This window comes from Neofelis nebulosa, chromosome 5 (genome assembly GCF_028018385.1).
Source record: "Neofelis nebulosa isolate mNeoNeb1 chromosome 5, mNeoNeb1.pri, whole genome shotgun sequence".
NCBI classification, from domain to species: domain Eukaryota; kingdom Metazoa; phylum Chordata; class Mammalia; order Carnivora; family Felidae; genus Neofelis; species Neofelis nebulosa.
The window spans coordinates 8,913,459-8,919,931 of NC_080786.1; the positions used below are offsets into that span (position 1 = coordinate 8,913,459).

At 44.6% G+C, this 6,473-nt stretch overlaps 1 long non-coding RNA gene across 1 annotated transcript; it reads left to right on the forward strand.

Annotated features, from left to right (window-relative positions):
- The first annotated feature begins 458 nt into the window (after positions 1 to 458).
- LOC131511654 (uncharacterized) lies at positions 459 to 1,813 on the forward strand. Its single transcript, XR_009261642.1, has 2 exons — positions 459 to 606; positions 1,539 to 1,813. It is a non-coding gene; the product is annotated as an uncharacterized LOC131511654 (long non-coding RNA).
- Positions 1,814 to 6,473: the final 4,660 nt, after the last annotated feature.

The window sequence follows — 6,473 nt, forward strand, 5'->3', positions numbered from 1 at the left end:
AAGAGCCCGTTAGGGGAGTGTCCACTCCTTCAGCAGACAGAGGGCTGACAGAGACAGGGGGAAACTGGGAAAGTGGAAAGAACAATGGGGGAAGACACAAGCAAAAGCCAAGGTTGAAGGCGAAGGGCCCCTCTCTCTCTGGGACCCTCCCTGCCAGTATTTTTCTCTTTCTCTCCTGGAGGGCCATATAAAGGCATTTTCCTCTTTCATTTTGTACATTATGATCCTAGGAGGGGTCTCCTCGGCTTCTCTTGTTTTCCAACTACCATCGCATGACAAACGATGCGTGTTTCACTCTTGCGTGGAGAAGTATTGTACCAAAATATTAGGTTGGAAAAAAAAAAATTAGCACCACAAGAGTAAAAACAAATGATCACCTTTCCAAAGGAGATAATTACCCAGCCAAATGAGATCATCTGCACTGGGAGGGACCAGTCGGGCTTGTTGGGGTGGGAGAATGCCCCTCATTTCTTCCTGGCACAACCTACAATTTTCTGATGGTTTGGGTGATACGCTTTTCATTAAAGTACGGCTTCACACTGTTCTCTCAGTCCCCGGTGACCATGAGATAAGTGCGATGGCGATATTTTCCCGAGAAGCCCCAAGGTAAATCCCTCTTTTCAAAAAGTGACAGTATCAGTTAGGTCACTCAGAAAAGTGAGGACGTCTGAAAGTCCGGGAGGTGGGGGTGTCCCGGGGACCTTGAAGAATTAAGACGAAGTACAAGTTAGACAGACTAGGGGCTGAGCCAACTTTTCAAAAAATACTTATATTTAAATATAAATTATTAATTGGTTTCCTAGAAGAAAGAGAAGAGTTAAACTCTAACTAAATTTAAGGAAGAAATCAGATTTTACATTATTATGCAAAGCAGACACTTTCAATGCAAATACTTATCCATTCAGTAAGTTCTAGAATTTATGTTACTGTCTTGGTTGAAAACGGTTTTCAGGACACAGAAATTGCATGTGAGAAGCCCCTGGCACTAAAAGAGCTGTTTTTAATGAAAGAATGGATTTTATAATATGTATGTATATAAAAAATGGATATTAGGGGCTCTCGGGTGGCTCAGTCAGTTGGGTGTCTGACTTCAGCTCAGGTCACGATCTTGGGGTTCGTGAGTTCGAGTCCCGCATCGGGCTCTGTGCTGACAGCTCAGAGCCTGGAGTGTGCTTCAGATTCCGTGTCTCCCTCTGTCTCTGCCCTTCTCCTGCTTGCACTCTGCCTCTCTCTTTCTCTCTCAAAAATAAGTAAACATTAAAAAAAAATTTTTAATGGACAATATATATTGTATGTATACATAACTCTGTATATACATGTACACATGTGTATATGCATATATCTGTATAAACATAAAGTAATGCATTTATATATGTAATAAAATAAAGCCAGGTCTTAGTCATGGCCCAGTGAAAATCAGTGGACACGATGACTGAGCTCCGCCCCCCGCCCCTCCTCCCCCTTCCCCCCCCCCACGAGTACAGCATGGGCTCCCTGAGGACAGACTGCTCTGATCTGTTCTCCCATTCTCTCTGCAGGCTGCCAATCCCCAGCCTTCTGACCGTGAGAAGTACCAGTCCCCTTCACAAATCAACATGGACAACTCTTCAAATTCGATTCTCGGGTACAAGTTCACAGCTAATTCCTGCAAGAATTTCATTATTAACTGAAGCATAATTTAGAATCTGTGATTGAAATGCCCGCCTGCTACAATCCCCAGCTTTCCTCTTCAACTAGATTACCCTACGGTTGTTGGGAAATGTATTAAGTGCAAGCTAAATAAAGTTACATTTACATGCTTGGATATACACAAGACTACACATGTAGTAGAATGGTATTATATGCTATCTCCCGTTTGAAAAGGGGAAAAAGAAAAACATTAGGTCAATGGCAGACAGAATGCAATAGAAGCTTACAGTCAATAGGATACATGCTTGGGGGCTTTGGAATAAAAGGAAAAGCTCACACAAAATGTGTATTTTGATGGTCATGTGCAAAGTCTGTTTTCCAGATGTTTTGAGCTGTTTGTAATGAAGTTTCTCTTCTCTCTCCCTAAGTCATGTTACCCTGATTGGTGAGAATGGACAGTTTAACTATGTCAAGGCCTATTAGAAATGGTCCTCTTTGACAGTGTCTGGTGCTGTGTTGGGAGGGACATAGAAAACGGGGGTGCCATTCACCAGACTATCAACCAGAGGGACCACTGACCCAGAGGCCAGCCCCTTCTCAGCCCATCAAGAGCAGGGTCCCTAGAACATGGTGGCAAATACTTTATGTAAGGGCTCTGAATTGAATGCAGTCTCTTGACCAAGTAGTTTAGGAGTAGTTCTATAAAACAGGTCAGTGGGGCACCTGGGTGGCTCAGTCGCTTGAGCGTCCAACTTAAACTCAGGTCATGATCTCATGGTTTATGAGTTCAAGACCTGCGTCAGCCTCTGTGCTGACAGCTCAGAGCCTGAAGCCTGCTTCAGATTCCGTGTCTCCCTCTTTCTCTGCCCCTCCCCTGCTCATGCACGCTCTCTCAAAAATAAATAAACATTAAAAAATAAATAAAAATAATCGGCAAAACTAAAAGGCAACCAACGGAATTGGAGAAGATATTTGCAGACGACATACCAGATAAAGGGTTAGTATCCAAAATCTATAAAGAACTTATCAAACTCAACACCCAAAAAACAAATAATCCAGTGAAGAAATGGGCAAAAGACATGAATAGACACTTCTCCAGAGAAGACATCCAGATGGCCAACCGACAATGAAAAAATGCTCAACATCACTCATCATCAGGGAAATACAAATCAAAACCACAATGAGATACCACCCCACACCTGTCAGAATGGCTCAGAAGAACAACTCAGGCAACAACAGATGTTGCTGACGATGTGGAGAAAGAGAATCTCTTTGCACTGCTGGTGGGAATGCAAACTGGTGCAGCCACTCTGGAAAACAGTATGGAGCTTCCTCAAAAAACTAAAAACAGAACTACCCTACGACCCAGCAATTGCACTACTAGGCATTTGTCCAAGGGATACAGGTGTGCTGTTTCAAAGGGACACATGCACCCCCATGTTTATAGCAGCACTATCCACAATAGCCAAAGTATGGAAAGAGCCCCAATGTCCATTGATGGATGAATGGATAAAGAACATGTGATGTGTGTGTGTACACACACACACACACACACACACACACACGCACACACACACATAATGGAGTATGACTCGGCAATCAAAAAGAATGAAATCTTGCCATTTGCAACTACGTGGATGGAACTAGAGGGTATTATGTGAAGTGAAATCAGAGAAAGACAAATATCATATGACTTCACTCATATGAGGACTTTAAGACACAAAACAGATGAACATAAGGGAAGGGAAGAAAAATAATATAAAAATAGGGAGGGGGACAAAACATAAGAGACTCTTAAATATGGAGAACACACAGCGGGTTACTGGAGGGGTTGTGGGAGGGGGGATGGGCTAAATGGGTAAGGGGCATTAAGGAATCTACTCCTGAAATCATTGTTGGACTATTTGCTAACTTGGATATAAATTTAAAAAATTAAAATCAATCAGTTAGTTAATTAATTAAAAAAAACAGGTCCCTGTTTGATAACATTGCATCTATATGTTAGGATCTCCGTCTTGGTGTTTCCAACCTCTGGATAAGGTAGACCAGCACACTGCTATGGGATGAGTTATTTAATTTAGTTTTTGGTGAAATGAGGGGGAAAAAAGAGGTCTGGAAACAAACCCGTGGCTTCTAGGAGGGAAAGAATATGGATGATCCAGCGGTCGCCGCATTTACCCTCCCATTTTTAGCAATGTTTAAGAAGGTATCTTGATGGACAAAGGCCACACAACACTTTGTTCGGAAGCAAACTGCGCCAAATCCCTGGTCTCTTTAACTTAGCTCATTATATCAAGTGCGCTTGCTAGTCAGGCCGAAAAATTGCCTCAATGACCATTTATAATCCGCTTTCCCTTTACACATTTTTCTCACATTTCTTTGTCGAGTCTGTACTTCCCTTCACGGCCATTTGCTGTTGCAGCGCACCAGGTCACTGGCTACCCGTCTTCTCTGTAACCCACACCCCTCCGGGACTCACTAAGAGAAGCTGCTTCACAATTCCTAATTATTAACATAATTAACACCTTTTCATTCTAGAACAGGCCAGTAGTCACCTTTCAAGTGCGGCAATTATGGAAATAAGACGTCCAGATGTGTAGGAATTTCACAACTCCACACCCATGAAGTGCCAGAGAAGGCCTCGAGGTTTCAGACCCACTGAAGTATGCAATGATGCCAATTAGGAAGATAACTTGTGTTTATGCGGCGCTGTCCTGCCCCACCAGCCTAAAGCAGCGTATCGAGGCATACAATTACCAGTCACATATAAAGAGTGACAATATTGGGAACACAAGAGAATCTTTTCAGAAAGGAACGTGGGCAGAGGAAACCTCAAGGGCACGTTGGCCTTTCTTTTCCTGTGGAACCGGCCCTCCCAGTGAATCACAGGTGATGGGGCAGAAATGGAGCTGAGGCATCTCCCTTCTTCAAGTCTTTCAGTAAGAGGGACGACGCTGACAAGAGATGGAGGCTGGGCATGTCTGAGCCTGAGGCTGGCAAGGACAGTGGGTGTGCCAGATGGTAGAACCCTGGAGGATCCTGGATAGTTTGGGATGCTCACCCTAGGAAGACATACCTGAACGGGATACACGTGCAATTCTGAAGCACCTGCTCGTGACTATGATGGGCGGGACGAGGCTCCACAGCAGCAGGTGTGAAAAGATGGTGTTTGCACACTTTGAGTCCACAGAGGGATATGGCTTCGAGAAATGGCCATGTGACCAGCGGTGCCATTGACCGAAAGCCTGTGTTAGGATCAGCGGGAGAGCCGGCCGGCTCCGTCCTCCCCTGCCAGACCACAGACAGGGGAGCACATCCACTTCTGCCCGAGGCATTTACGGACAAGAGAGACCAGAAAGCTGGAGGGTCTCACAAGCGGGACGTAGCAGATGGAAGACCCTCAGAGAGTAGAGATGTGACTGCAATAAACAGATGCTTCTGGATTGGCCTTATTTTATTGCCAGAGAGCAACATGAGATTCCCTTGGTGGAAGCTGGAGGGCCGAAGTTCCATAGAAGGCATACAGGTAAATCCAAGATAAAGTCGTGAAAGGCACTGAGCTTCCCGATATGGGATTTGCTCGAACACAAACGGGACCATCCCTCACAGTTGTCAGGTGGAGGGACTGGTGCCCTGGGCACACAGGTGAGGGTGAGGTCTGCGTCTGAGACTCAGCCAAGGACAGCAGGCCCTGCAGAGAAGCAAATATACGGTGCTAACAATTGTAAGACCATGGCCAAGTTCTTCCGTGGGGTCAGACACACAATCCTCCTCGGTTCCCTGTTCCTTTATTTTACCGCTCAAGAAAACCTGTTTTAATTAACATGAAGTGAAATGGACTTTTCTGTGGTTTGTTCTACGAATTCTGGCATGAAAATTACATGTTCACCCCTGCCACCATCCTGATCCAGAACGGTTCCATCGCCAGAGACGATCCCCCTCTGCTGTCCTCTTTCCCAAACCCTGGTTAACCCGTGATCTCTCTCTGCTGTCCCTACAGGGAGGGTGTTCTGAGAGTGTCAGGTAAATGGAATCATACTGTATGTAACTTCCTGACACTGGCCTCTTTCATTCAGCACAATGTTTCTGAGATCCACCCAAGCTGCTGTGTATCAACAGTCCAAATTTCTTTTTTTTTTTTAATTTTTTTAATGCTTATTTATTTTTGAGAGAGACAGAGAGAGGGTGAGAGGGGGAGGGGCAGAGAGAGAGGGAGACACAGAATCCGAAGCAGGCTCCAGGCTCCGAGCTGTCAGCACACAGCCCGGCACGGGGCCTCACCTCACGAACCACCAGACCATGACCCGAGCCGAAGTCGGAGGCTCAGCCGACTGAGCCACTCAGGTGCCCCGCAACAGTCCAAATTTTTAAACAGAGGGTAAGGAGGGACTTCAATGGGCTACGATGGCTCCTTTGAAATCTCTGTTTCTTCAGACGTTCTAAACTTTTTTGGCTCTATCTGGGAAGCAGTGAATCCAGTTTAAGGAAATCATAGGAGTTAGTGCCTTTAGTGATCTTTTTCTTTCCACTGGTGTTTAAACGAAATATGAAGTCTAAAAAAAAAACAAAGTCCATGCTCACTATAAAAAACCCAATGCTAGGCATGAACACATACAAGCATGGCTAAGAAAATGGAATCTTCCCTCTATAGCTCTCACCTTTCCAGGGATACGCTATTAATGGTTTGATGCCTATTCCTTATAGACTTGTTTCTAAACTTAGTCGTATCTATTCAGTATTCACAAAAATGGAATATTATTATAAACACAGTTGTGTAACCTGGTACCATAAACATCTTCTCCCATCAATACGATATGGTTCTACCACAACATTTTTAAGAACTG